Here is a 14,648-nt window from a genome sequence, read left to right on the forward strand (position 1 = left end):
AAACACGCTCAGAAAGTTTAAACGAAGAGAGGTACAGAAAAGCGTGCTATCCTTCTCAGCGCAACTACTACCCCGCTCTTCTTGTCATTTTCACTGCCTTTGCCACGAGCGGTGGACCGACGATGTTACGAGTATACGGTCTTGCTGAAAAATTGCATGGCGTTCAGTTTCATTCTGTGAGTTCGACAGCTTGACTAAATGTTGTATTTTCGCCTTACGCGACTTGTTTTTCAAAATGTGGTGGACGTTGAGTATGTCAGGCTAGTGATGGTGGTGAGAAGCAGTTTGGGAGTTGTGCAAGTTTGAACATAATGTGAAATATTCTTAGCGTTGAGTAAATAAATGGATTGATACAGGTCACATAAAGAGTTCTCTTGAACATTATTTATGAAGCTGGACCAGCTTTTTTTGCCTTTTTTTTTTGGGGGGGGGGGGGGGGTTGGGTCATTAGAAAACAGGGTCTTGAAAATGTCTTATCAGCGGTTTGGGGTCTTAAAAGGGAGGCCGTCTTCTAAGGAGTAAGGTGGTTGATAGAGGGGCGGGGGTAACGAAGGCGAGTCGTGTGCAAGCATTTGTTGTTCTTGTTGTATTCGCACATTTTTGGGGGAATATGTATACATGTATTGTCGGAGTATTTGTTGGTGAGACATATATACACGTATAACCATCAGGTTAATGATAGCTTAATTTACATCAAATATGTTTTTGTGACATCTGAAAATAGAATACAACCTATGCAACCATACACTTCCCTTACCAAATTATTTTGATTTTATAACATCATTATCGTACTCAGTTTTAAAAAAATTATAATTTATTTCCATATTTAAACCACACATAAAGCCTCATTTACCTCCGATCCACCGACCCGCACCCCGAGTCACACACCCACTCGCTCACATGCATCCCCAGACACATATATACAGGCATACTAGTCTAACCACTCACTATCAGCCTCACTCACACATGCATCCCCAGACACATATATACAGGCATACTAGTCTAACCACTCACTATCAGCCTCACTCACACATGCATCCCCAGACACATATATACGGGCATACTAGTCTAACCTCTCACTATTAGCCTCACTCACACATGCATCCCCAGACACATATATACAGGCATACTAGTCTAACCACTCACTATCAGCCTCACTCACACATGCATCCCCAGACACATATATACAGGCATACTAGTCTAACCACTCACTATCAGCCTCACTCACACATGCATCCCCAGACACATATGTACAGGCATACTAGTCTAACCACTCACTATCAGCCTCACTCACACATGCATCCCCAGACACATATATACAGGCATACTAGTCTAACCACTCACTATCAGCCTCACTCACACATGCATCCCCAGACACATATATATACAGGCATACTAGTCTAACCACTCACTATCAGCCTCACTCACACATGCATCCCCAGACACATATATACAGGCATACTAGTCTAACCACTCACTATCAGCCTCACTCGCACATGCTTTTGTTTGTTTGTTTGTTTGTTTGTTTGTTTGTTTGCTTAACTCCCAGCCGACCACGATGGGCCATATCCGGGCGGTGCTGCTTTGACATATAACGTGCGCCACACACAAGACAGAAGTCGCAGCACAGGCTTCATGTCTCACCCAGTCACATTATTCTGACACCGGACCAACCAGTCCTAGCACTAACCCCATAATGCCAGACGCCAGGCGGAGCAGCCACTAGATTGCCAATTTTAAAGTCTTAGGTATGACCCGGCCGGGGTTAGAACCCACGACCTCCCGATCACGGGGCGGACGCCTTACCACTAGGCCAACCGTTCCGGTACTCGCACATGCATCCCCAGACACATATATACAGGCATACTAGTCTAACCTCTCACTACCGTAAAATCCCTAGCATAAGCCCACCATCTAGCAAACGCCCACCCCCCACTTTGGGCCAAAAGTTGTGCACAGGGGTAACTACCTAGCAAACGCCCACCCTGCTTTTTTCAGAGAGACTATAGGCTCACTTTCACTAGGATTTGTGCAGACTGTTCTAAAAGTCATCTTTTTCCCCTTCTTTACCTTTTCGTGTTTCTTTCCTTTTTTCTTATTCTTTGTCCCCTCTCCTCACTCCCACCCATCGTTCATGTTTTTTCGAGTTTCTCTTCTTTTTTTTGTTTTCCTAAGTTTATGGGTTTTTCTTTCTCAGAAAGATTGGGCCTTTTGAAGACAAAATCCAAGTTCAGTTAACGTTTCATTTCCAAAGACGATCGTGTAATTTCTTCCCTGTACAGAAAGAAAGGGCTTCATTGGTGTTGCCATTTCGACATTTCATCAAGTTTCTTTTTCCCGGAATTGTGTTGTTATTGTTTGTCCTTGCAAAGGTCTGGCGATTTTCTTTTTACTTTATAAATTTATATGAATGACTATGCTCGGGTTGTTTTCAGAAGAGCCCACCTTATTGAGCTTTAGTATGGAGCATTTAACTGAGTATACGGGCCAAGGCTATCACATTCAAAGCTAAACAGCCCGTATAGCTCAGACGTCACGTGACGGAAAGAATGCTATCACACCATTGAAATGACATTCTTTCCGTCCCCTATAGGCGACGAAATAGGTCAAATTTTCGTCACTGTAGCAGATCTCTGCTTAGAGCTATACGGGCTGTAATCATAGGCTATATAAGTTTAGCTTTGAATGTGATAGCCTTGGCCCGTATACTCAGTTAAATGCTCCATACAAAGCTCAATAAGGTGAAGAGCCAGTCCTTCTCTCTCTCTCTCTCTCTCTCTCTCTCTCTCTCTCTCTCTCTCTCTCTCTCTCTCTCTCTCTCTCTCTCATGGTTGGCCTTCTTTGCCTCAAAGTCCTTTTTCTTTCTTTTTTCCTTCACTTCTACTCACACGACCTAACTTACATGCTTTCGGGGTTTGTATTCACTCAATTACACGGTTGAGCACAAAACTTACTTTGTGCAAAGGGGTCTATCCCTAGCAAACGCCCACCCCCCAATTTTTCCCTAAATCTGTGCACAGGGGGGGTGGGCTTATGCCAGGGATTTTACGGTATTAGCCTCACTCACACATGCATCCCTAGACACATATATACAGGCATACTAGTCTAACCTTTCACTATTAGCCTCACTCACACATGCATCCCCAGACACATATATACAGGCATACTCGTCGAACCAATCACTATTAGCCTCACTCACACATGCATCCCCAGACACATATATACAGGCATACTCGTCTAACCACTCACTATCAGCCTCACTCGCACACATACATCCCCAGACACATATATACAGGCATACTAGTCTAACCTCTCACTATTAGCCTCACTCACACATGCATCCCCAGACACATATATACAGACATACTCGTCTAACCACTCACTATCAGCCTCACTCGCACACATGCATCCCCAGACACATATATACAGGCATACTAGTCTAACCTCTCACTATTAGCCTCCCTCACACATGCATCCCCAGACACATATATACAGGCATACTAGTCTAACCACTCACAATTAGCCTCACTCACACATGCATCCACAGACACATATATACAGGCATACTAGTCTAACCTCTCACTATTAGCCTCCCTCACACATGCATCCCCAGACACATATATACAGGCATACTAGTCTAACCACTCACAATTAGCCTCACTCACACATGCATCCACAGACACATATATACAGGCATACTAGTCTAACCTTTCACTATTAGCCTCACTCACACATGCATCCCCAGACACATATATACAGGCATACTAGTCTAACCACTCACAATTAGTCTCACTCACACATGCATCCCCAGACACATATATACAGGCATACTAGTCTAACCACTCACTATTAGCCTCACTCGCACATGCATCCCCAGACACATATATACAGGCATACTAGTCTAACCACTCACTATTAGCCTCACTCACTCATGCATCCCCAGACACATATATACAGGCATACTAGTCTAACCTCTCACTATTAGCCTCACTCACACATGCATCCCCAGACACATATATACAGGCATACTAGTCTAACCACTCACAATTAGCCTCACTCACACTTGCATCCCCAGACACATATATACAGGTATACTAGTCTAACCTCTCACTATTAGCCTCACTCACACATGCATCCCCAGACACATATATACAGGCATACTAGTCTAACCACTCACAATTAGCCTCACTCACACATGCATCCCCAGACACATATATACAGGCATACTAGTCTAACCTCTCACTATTAGCCTCACTTACACATGCATCCCCAGACACATATATACAGGCATACTCGTCGAACCACTCACTATTAGCCTCACTCACACATGCATCCCCAGACACATATATACAGGCATACTCGTCGAACCAATCACTATTAGCCTCACTCACACATGCATCCCCAGACACATATATACAGGCATACTAGTCTAACCTCTCACTATTAGCCTCACTCACACATGCATCCCCAGACACATATATACAGGCATACTAGTCTAACCACTCACTATTAGCCTCACTCGCACATGCATCCCCAGACACATATATACAGGCATACTAGTCTAACCACTCACAATTAGCCTCACTCACACATGCATCCCCAGACACATATATACAGGCATACTAGTCTAACCTCTCTCTATTAGCCTCACTCACACATGCATCCCCAGACACATATATACAGGCATACTAGTCTAACCTTTTACTATTAGCCTCACTCACACATGCATCCACAGACACATATATACAGGCATACTAGTCTAACCACTCACAATTAGCCTCACTCACAGATGCATCCCCAGACACATATATACAGGCATACTAGTGTAACCTCTCACTATTAGCCTCACTCACACATGCATCCCCAGACACATATATACAGGCATACTAGTCTAACCTTTTACTATTAGCCTCACTCACACATGCATCCACAGACACATATATACAGGCATACTAGTCTAACCACTCACAATTAGCCTCACTCACACATGCATCCACAGACACATATATACAGGCATACTAGTCTAACCACTCACTATTAGCCTCACTCACGCATGCATCCACAGACACATATATACAGGCATACTAGTCTAACCACTCACAATTAGCCTCACTCACACATGCATCCCCAGACACATATATACAGGCATACTAGTCTAACCACTCACTATTAGCCTCACTCGCACATGCATCCCCAGACACATATATACAGGCATACTAGTCTAACCACTCACAATTAGCCTCACTCACACATGCATCCCCAGACACATATATACAGGCATACTAGTCTAACCTCTCACTATTAGCCTCACTCACACATGCATCCCCAGACACATATATACAGGCATACTCGTCGAACCACTCACTATTAGCCTCACTCACACATGCATCCCCAGACACATATATACAGGCATACTAGTCTAACGACTCACTATCAGCCTCACTCACACATGCATCCCCAGACACATATATACAGGCATACTAGTCTAACCTCTCACTATTAGCCTCACTCACACATGCATCCCCAGACACATATATACAGGCATACTCGTCGAACCACTCACTATTAGCCTCACTCACACATGCATCCCCAGACACATAGATACAGGCATAGTAGTCTAACCTCTCACTATTAGCCTCACTCACACATGCATCCCCAGACACATATATACAGGCATACTCGTCGAACCACTCACTATTAGCCTCACTCACACATGCATCCCCAGACACATATAACCAGGCATACTAGTCTAACCTCTCACTATTAGCCTCACTCACACATGCATCCCCAGACACATATATACAGGCATACTCGTCGAACCACTCACTATTAGCCTCACTCACACATGCATCCCCAGACACATATATACAGGCATACTCGTCTAACCACTCACAATTAGCCTCACTCACACATGCATCCCCAGACACATATATACAGGCATACTAGTCTAACCACTCACTATTAGCCTCACTCGTACATGCATCCCCAGACACATATATACATGCATACTCGTCGAACCAATCACTATTAGCCTCACTCACACATGCATCCCCAGACACATATATACAGGCATACTCGTCGAACCACTCACTATTAGCCTCACTCACACATGCATCCCCAGACACATATATACAGGCATAGTAGTCTAACCTCTCACTATTAGCCTCACTCACACATGCATCCCCAGACACATATATACAGGCATACTCGTCGAACCACTCACTATTAGCCTCACTCACACATGCATCCCCAGACACATATATACAGGCATACTAGTCTAACCTCTCACTATTAGCCTCACTCACACATGCATCCCCAGACACATATATACAGGCATACTCGTCGAACCACTCACTATTAGCCTCACTCACACATGCATCCCCAGACACATATATACAGGCATACTCGTCTAACCACTCACAATTAGCCTCACTCACACATGCATCCCCAGACACATATATACAGGCATACTAGTCTAACCACTCACTATTAGCCTCACTCGTACATGCATCCCCAGACACATATATACATGCATACTCGTCGAACCAATCACTATTAGCCTCACTCACACATGCATCCCCAGACACATATATACAGGCATACTCGTCGAACCACTCACTATCAGCCTCACTCACACATGCATCCCCAGACACATAAATACAGGCATACTAGTCTAACCACTCACATTTAGCCTCACTCACACATGCATCCCCAGACACATATATACAGGCATACTAGTCGAACCACTCACTTTTAGCCTCACTCGCACATGCATCCCCAGACACATATATACAGGCATACTAGTCTAACCACTCACAATTAGCCTCACTCACACATGCATCCCCAGACACATATATACAGGCATACTAGTCGAACCACTCACTATTAGCCTCACTCGCACATGCATCCCCAGACACATATATACAGGCATACTCGTCTAACCACTCACTATTAGCCTCACTCACACATGCATCCCCAGACACATATATACAGGCATACTCGTCGAACCACTCACTATTAGCCTCACTCACACATGCATCCCCAGACACATATATACAGGCATACTAGTCTAACCACTCACAATTAGCCTCACTCACACATGCATCCCCAGACACATATATACAGGCATACTAGTCTAACCTCTCACTATTAGCCTCACTCGCACACGCATCCCCAGACACATATATACAGGCATACTCGTCGATCCACTCACTATTAGCCTCACTCACACATGCATCCCCAGACACATATATATCGAGGGTTCCCTGCCAGAAACCCGTATCTCGTTTTGTGAAAACTTTTGAAGAGAGCCTTTTACAAGTTTGCAACAGCGCTACAAATCGAAAAAGCAAGACAGAGCTTTAAAAGTAAGGCAAGAGCAAAACCAATATGTGAAGAACATAATCCAGGAAAAGGAAACGCAGAATTCGAAGCCAGCATTTGTTAATCGTGATGTTTTACAACATTTCTGAGATACTTCATTTTGCCAAGTCACATTTGTGGATGAAATCTCCAGAGAAAACCTGCCGGAACCACGTATCTTCAAAATCCACAGAATAGTCTTGCCAGAACCCCCTATCTTCAGACACAACGTTTTAGCACACTCTCTGTCGCTGCCTCTCACAAGACGTAAGACGGATGCATGATTGTAAAACTTCTTTTATTCTCAATTCATACAGGGCCGTAAAAGACTGCAATAAATCAGAGGAACAGTCATGATTAAAAGCATAAAAACAAGTGCTAAAAGGTTACAGTTATAATAGCATTTGTCACCTTTTCCTTATGCTTTACTTTATCACATATGTTGTTTAACATTGCATTTATGAAATGATCATTATGAAGTTGAATAAAATGACAATGCTCAATCTGATCACAATTTGTTCTTCGTTTACAACAATTGCACATTTCGCCATAGGTTGTCATACACACTTTCTTACAAACACAATATTTACAATGCATATGTGCATACCCACCTCGTCTTCTCCTAGTGATGACAGCGCATAACAACAAGGCATGGGGATTGCCCACACAGGTTCCTGAAGAACACAAAATATATGCTTATAACTATACGTCAACGAATAAAATCTAAGTTGAACAAACATATGATGCGAGAACACACTGGGGCGAGGCAACGATTCAACATTAAAATTACGTATGAACCCAAGACGATAACAAGTCGCGTAAGGCGAAAATACAATATTTAGTCAAGTAGCTGTCGAACTCACAGAATGAAACTGAACGCAATGCCATTTTTCAGCAAGACCGTATACTCGTAGCATCGTCAGTCCACCGCTCATGGCAAAGGCAGTGAAATTGACAAGAAGAGCGGGGTAGTAGTTGCGCTAAGAAGGATAGCACGCTTTTCTGTACCTCTCTTTGTTTTAACTTTCTGAGCGTGTTTTTAATCCAAACATATCATATCTATATGTTTTTGGAATCAGGAACCGACAAGGAATAAGATGAAAGTGTTTTTAAATTGATTTCGACAATTTAATTTTGATAATAATTTTTATATATTTAATTTTCAGAGCTTGTTTTTAATCCGAATATAACATATTTATATGTTTTTGGAATCAGCAAATGATGGAGAATAAGATAAACGTAAATTTGGATCGTTTTATAAATTTTTATTTTTTTTTTACAATTTTCAGATTTGTAATGACCAAAGTCATTAATTAATTTTTAAGCCACCAAGCTGAAATGCAATACCGAAGTCCGGGCTTTGTCGAAGATTACTTGACCAAAATTTCAACCAATTTGGTTGAAAAATGAGGGCGTGACAGTGCCGCCTCAACTTTCACGAAAAGCCGGATATGACGTCATCAAAGACATTTATAAAAAAAATGAAAAAAACATTCGGGGATTTCATACCCAGGAACTCTCATGTCAAATTTCATAAAGATCGGTCCAGTAGTTTAGTCTGAATCGCTCTACACACACACACACACACACACACACACACACACACACACACACACACACACACACACCACACACACACACACGCACATACACCACGACCCTCGTTTCGATTCCCCCTCGATGTTAAAATATTTAGTCAAAACTTGACTAAATATAAAAACACAACACCTCAAGGTCAAGACCAAAAATAGTTCTAGTTCTACCACGCACATTTCCGCAGCAGAAATTACAACTCCACTATCAGTCAATTTTACCTCAATAGTAGGTTTTTCGAATAAAACGCTTTGGTGCATTAAACATAATCATTACGTTGTGAGAACAAGCAATAGAAAACTTTTCATACATCTCAAGTCCGAGACAATGCCAAACAAGTCGCGTAAGGCGAAAATACAATATTTAGTCAAGTAGCTGTCGAACTCACAGAATGAAACTGAACGCAACGCAACGCAGCAAGACCGTATACTCGTAGCATCGTCACTCCACCGCCCGTGGCAAAGGCAGTGCACGTGGAATTGACAAGAAGAGCGGGGTAGTAGTTGCGCTGAGAAGGATAGCACGCTTTTCTGTACCTCTCTTCGTTTTAACTTTCTGAGCGTGTTTTTAATCCAAACATATCATATCTATATATTTTTGGAATCAGGAACCGACAAGGAATAAGATGAAAGTGTTTTTAAATTGATTTCGAAAAAATTTTTTGATAATAATTTTTATATATTTAATTTTCAGAGCTTGTTTTTAATCCGAATATAACATATTTATATGTTTTTGGAATCAGCAAATGATGGAGAATAAGATAAACGTAAATTTGGATCGTTTTATAATTTTTTATTTTTTTTTACAATTTTCAGATTTGTAATGACCAAAGTCATTAATTAATTTTTAAGCCACCATGCTCAAATGCAATACCTAAGGCCGGGCTTTGTCGAAGATTACTTGACCAAAATTTCAACCAATTTGGTTGAAAAATGAGGGCGTGACAGTGCCGCCTCAACTTTCACGAAAAGCCGGATATGACGTCATCAAAGACATTTATCAAAAAAATGAAAAAAACTTTCGGGGATTTCATACCCAGGAACTCTCATGTCAAATTTCATAAAGATCGGTCCAGTAGTTTAGTCTGAATCGCTCTAGATACACACACACACACACGCACACACGCACGCACACACACACGCACGCACATACACCACGACCCTCGTTTCGATTCCCTTTCGATGTTAAAATATTTAGTCAAAACTTGACTAAATATAAAAACTACCCGACAGTCTACACTGCGAGTCAAAATATCAAGTGACGTTCTAGAATATCTCCGAATCTCGCGCGAACTCGCGCATGATACGTAAAACCTATTTACCTTGGAAAAGCGCGTAAAGAGGCATAGGCGCCCGACCGATAAAACAACAAGTATTGCGGCAGCAACACTCCCACCCCAAATCACAGTGATTGAAAAAGGAAACAAGTCGCGTAAGGCGAAAATACAACATTTAGTCAAGTAGCTGTCGAACTCACAGAATGAAACTGAACGCAATGCAATTTTTCAGCAAGACCGTATACTCGTAGCATCGTCAGTCCACCGCTCATGCTCATGGCAAAGGCAGTGAAATTGGATTGGATTGGATAGGATAAGATTTACAGTCCAGTGAGGTTACCCTCATGGAAATTCGGGCTGCTTTCTCCCCGGGGAAAGCGAGCTGCCATACATACGGCGCTACCCATATTTTTTTTTCCTGCATGCGTGTATTCATGTTTCCTGAGACTTAATGCCGTGTGAGATGGAATTTTTTTTACTTTATTCCAAGTCCCACGGGTATTTGATGGACATTTTTATCTATGCCTATTACAATTTTGCCAGGAAAGACCCTTTTGTCAATCGTGGGATCTTTAACGTGCACACCCCAATGTAGTGTACACGAAGGGACCTCGGTTTTTCGTCTCATCCGAAAGACTAGCACTTGAACCCACCACCTAGGTTAGGAAAGGGGGGAGAAAATTGCGGCCTGACCCAGGCCTGAACACGCAACCTCTCGCTTCCGAGCGCAAGTGCGTTACCACTCGGCCACCCAGTCCTTGACAAGAAGAGCGGTTTAGTTGCGCTGAGAAGGATAGCACGCTTTTCTGTACCTCTCTTCGTTTTAACTTTCTGAGCGTGTTTTTAATCCAAACATATCATATCTATATGTTTTTGGAATCAGGAACTGACAAGGAATAAGATGAAAGTGTTTTTAAACAGATCAGTTTCGACAATTCAGACTGCCTGGCTGGCTGTTGCACCGCGAATTCCTCCCACCGCCAAGTCGTTGTTTGGCTCACGTAAGTGTAGCCTATGCGATGGTAAACTTTGTCTGTCTGTGCGTGCGTGCGTATGTATGTATGTGTGTATGTCTGTGGTAGAAACTTTAACATTTTTGGCTAAACACCGAAATACTCATTTCACGTGGTTAATTTTCAAGCACCATCTTCAAATTATTGAAGCAATGATCAACATTGTGTCGGCATGTGTGTAGTTAAAGCGTGTATCCAAAGAAAACGGGTGGTGGGGGGTTTTGAAGGGGTACAAGCAGTTGACTGATTTGTGTCGTGTTTGGCATGTAGACGGCAGGTCAGGTGTCAAGATCAGGTCAGGGGTCGCGCGAAGGATTGTGGTCCAGTTCTCACCTCGCCGATTCGCCGGGGAAGACGATTTCATGTTGTTCGGTTTCTAAGCTCCAGAAAAGTAAATAAAGAAGATACCAAAGGGAGATTTCCTACAATTTGATCTGCACAGCGTGTTTCCAGTGTCCACGCGAGGAAGAGCTGTCGAAAGCGCGGCAGTCAGTGTCGATCTTGCAGCCGTATCCCGGTAAGTTCAGAGACAGATCTAGTGTCTCCCACTCTGATAACGTGTCACCTACTGTTAATCCGTTTTGTTTTAATTTCTTTTTATTTCAGCAGACACGGATGTCAAACACAGTGCTAGGCAGTCACCTCTAGTGAAATGAGTTGATCTAAAGTGCCTGTAATGTTTGGATGTCTTTGCTCGTGGTTCGATTTATGTGAATTTCAAGACTTGCAGTAGAGTCTCAAGTTAAGTTTACTCTGCCCGAAAAAAACTGTCCACCATTTACTTGAACATGCAGATATAAGGAAACGGAATGAATCTGTTCTCAAAGTCAAAATGATCACGATTTTTTCCTCAGATTCAAAACATGCACTGTCATGGTTTTGTCTGTACAATTTAGTAAGTCTTAAGTACTTTGCAACAACTTCCTTGAACGTGAAAGACAGTTTTTGAATGCTAGATCTGTATCGCGTTTCATTCCAGACTCGATCCTCTCTTTGATTGTAGATCTACTGTTTGCTGTTTACGCACTATCATATGATTCGCTATGTAACGTTTGGTAAGCTTACCTTGCCACAGCTTTCTTGTCTTTGTTGGCATTTCTGGCTGTGTTGACCGTCAGAATTATTTTAAGAACCAGGCTGCTGCAGTCGACATGTTTCGCATATTGTAGGGTTACCATGCTGCATCGGTAAAGTGGCTTGTATAACCTGACTATTCTGTTTCAAAACACTGTTTATATTTGTGTAGGTTGTAGTCATCATAACTAATCGCATTTTGCCATTTGTTTCAGAAAGGAGGTTAAACCTACAACAAGATCGACGCTATGTCAAATAATTATATGCCTCAGCCACATGAAGACTTCCGAATTTAGATCTACTCGGCATGGTGACAAGTCTTGATGAAAAGTATAGGACTGAGGACAGCAGTGGAAAAAGTGCCCACATGGCAGGTACCTAACCTATTACCCTAGTCATTTTATCTGTTTGCCTTCTTTTGAAAATTATACATGGAGTTGATATGATGCGTTAGTTTTAACTGTGTGTGTGTGTGTGCGTGTGTGTGTGTGTGTGTGTGTGTGTGTGTTTGTGTGTGTTTGTGTGTGTTACGGAGTGAGTGAGTTTGTGTTATGTTACTGTTTGTTGATTTCTTACGGGAGCCTTGAAGGCTTCGCTTCTTGTTGTTTTCACGATCACAAACACCTTGACGAATAGAGGATCATAGAGTGAAACAGCTGTGAAAAATGTACGTTGAAAATAAAATGCTTTGCAATAATTCCCATCACGATCACGAAAACAAATGACGATCACGATCACGAGACTTGATTTTTGACTCACATGCGAAGCAAAAGTGAGTCTATGTACTCACCCGAGTCGTCCGTCCGTCCGTCCGTCCGTCCGGACGTCCGTCCGGACGTCCGTCCGGAAAACTTTAACGTTGGATATTTCTTGGACACTATTCAGTCTATCAGTACCAAATTTGGCAAGATGGTGTATGATGACAAGGCCCAAAAAAACATACATAGCATCTTGACCTTGCTTCAAGGTCAAGGTCGCAGGGGCCATAAATGTTGCCTAAAAAACAGCTATTTTTCACATTTTTCCCATTTTCTCTGAAGTTTTTGAGATTGAATACCTCACCTATATATGATATATAGGGCAAAGTAAGCCCCATCTTTTGATACCAGTTTGGTTTACCTTGCTTCAAGGTCAAGGTCACAGGAGCTCTTCAAAGTTGGATTGTATATGTAGTGGAGGAGTGGAAAGGGTAGTAGATACACGAAGCCCAAGTCCAAGCGTCTTGTTTCAACTTTTTATTCAAGAAAACAATGCAAGGAAACGTAGAGGCCGAAGGCGAAACCCGTAGACAGCAAAGCAAGTGTAGTGTCGTGTTCAGCTGCTAGGAGCGAATGCATGCTCATGCCGGTGTCCGGCCTATACTTATAGCCCCGGCGCGGACTGCACAGAAAGGACCGTCCGGTGGTGATGAAAATCGGACTGAATACGGCCAGAAACACGGAATCTGTGTTTCTTACACTTGCTTTACCCTACGTTATTTAAACAAATACATAACCAATCATAACAAACAATACATCAAATTAAAGCTACGACCTTTAGCTTTCTATTGCAATAGATCACATTTCGTAAAAACTTATATTTATTTAGTAGGATGCAAAAACAATGGTCCTAGTGAAGGCACTGAACCAACTTCAGTGCGGAAAATTACAAAACTCTCTAAACTGGAATAATGGACAAACTCATAAATCATACAGATAAAAAGAAGAACCCTAGACAAACATCATGATATGCGTTACCGTGGGGAAAATTATACATTGACTTAGTACGAAGCGGTAAAGTCCGAAAGTAAATGGAATCGGCTAAATTCCTGCGCGAGTACCTGTCTGCATAAATTAGCAATCTTTGCAGAGGAACCAAGCATCACTCATTACAACCAAATCCTTATAAACAAACTAAAATCATATGCAACATAGGTACGGGATATGTAATAGTGATACAAAAATGACAAAACAATGATTGAAAAGACAAAGATGAGTTTGTGAGAATCAATTTCTCTCGACGATACATGAAAACCGGTCAAGGTCAGAGTGACGCTTTGGTCAGTTCGAAGCATTATCGTAAATAACACAATAATATGCAGCCATCCAGCCTAATCAGTGACTTCTATGCAAACCTAAATATAATTAGGACCGTATCAAAGATAAAAGGGACTTTGAAAGATAGAAGTTAGGTAGATATATATATAGAAAGGTACTTTATTAGAATTTGCGCCAGCAAGGTGTGCGCGCATCATCGTATCATCTGTTTGTACTGTACACAAGGCTGTTTCGCCATGCGATGATTAGAGTGTTTAGGGTAGCAAAGTGCACTTGGCTACATTTACATATTTT

This window comes from Littorina saxatilis, linkage group LG16 (assembly GCF_037325665.1).
Source record: "Littorina saxatilis isolate snail1 linkage group LG16, US_GU_Lsax_2.0, whole genome shotgun sequence".
Taxonomy (NCBI): Eukaryota; Metazoa; Mollusca; class Gastropoda; order Littorinimorpha; family Littorinidae; genus Littorina; species Littorina saxatilis.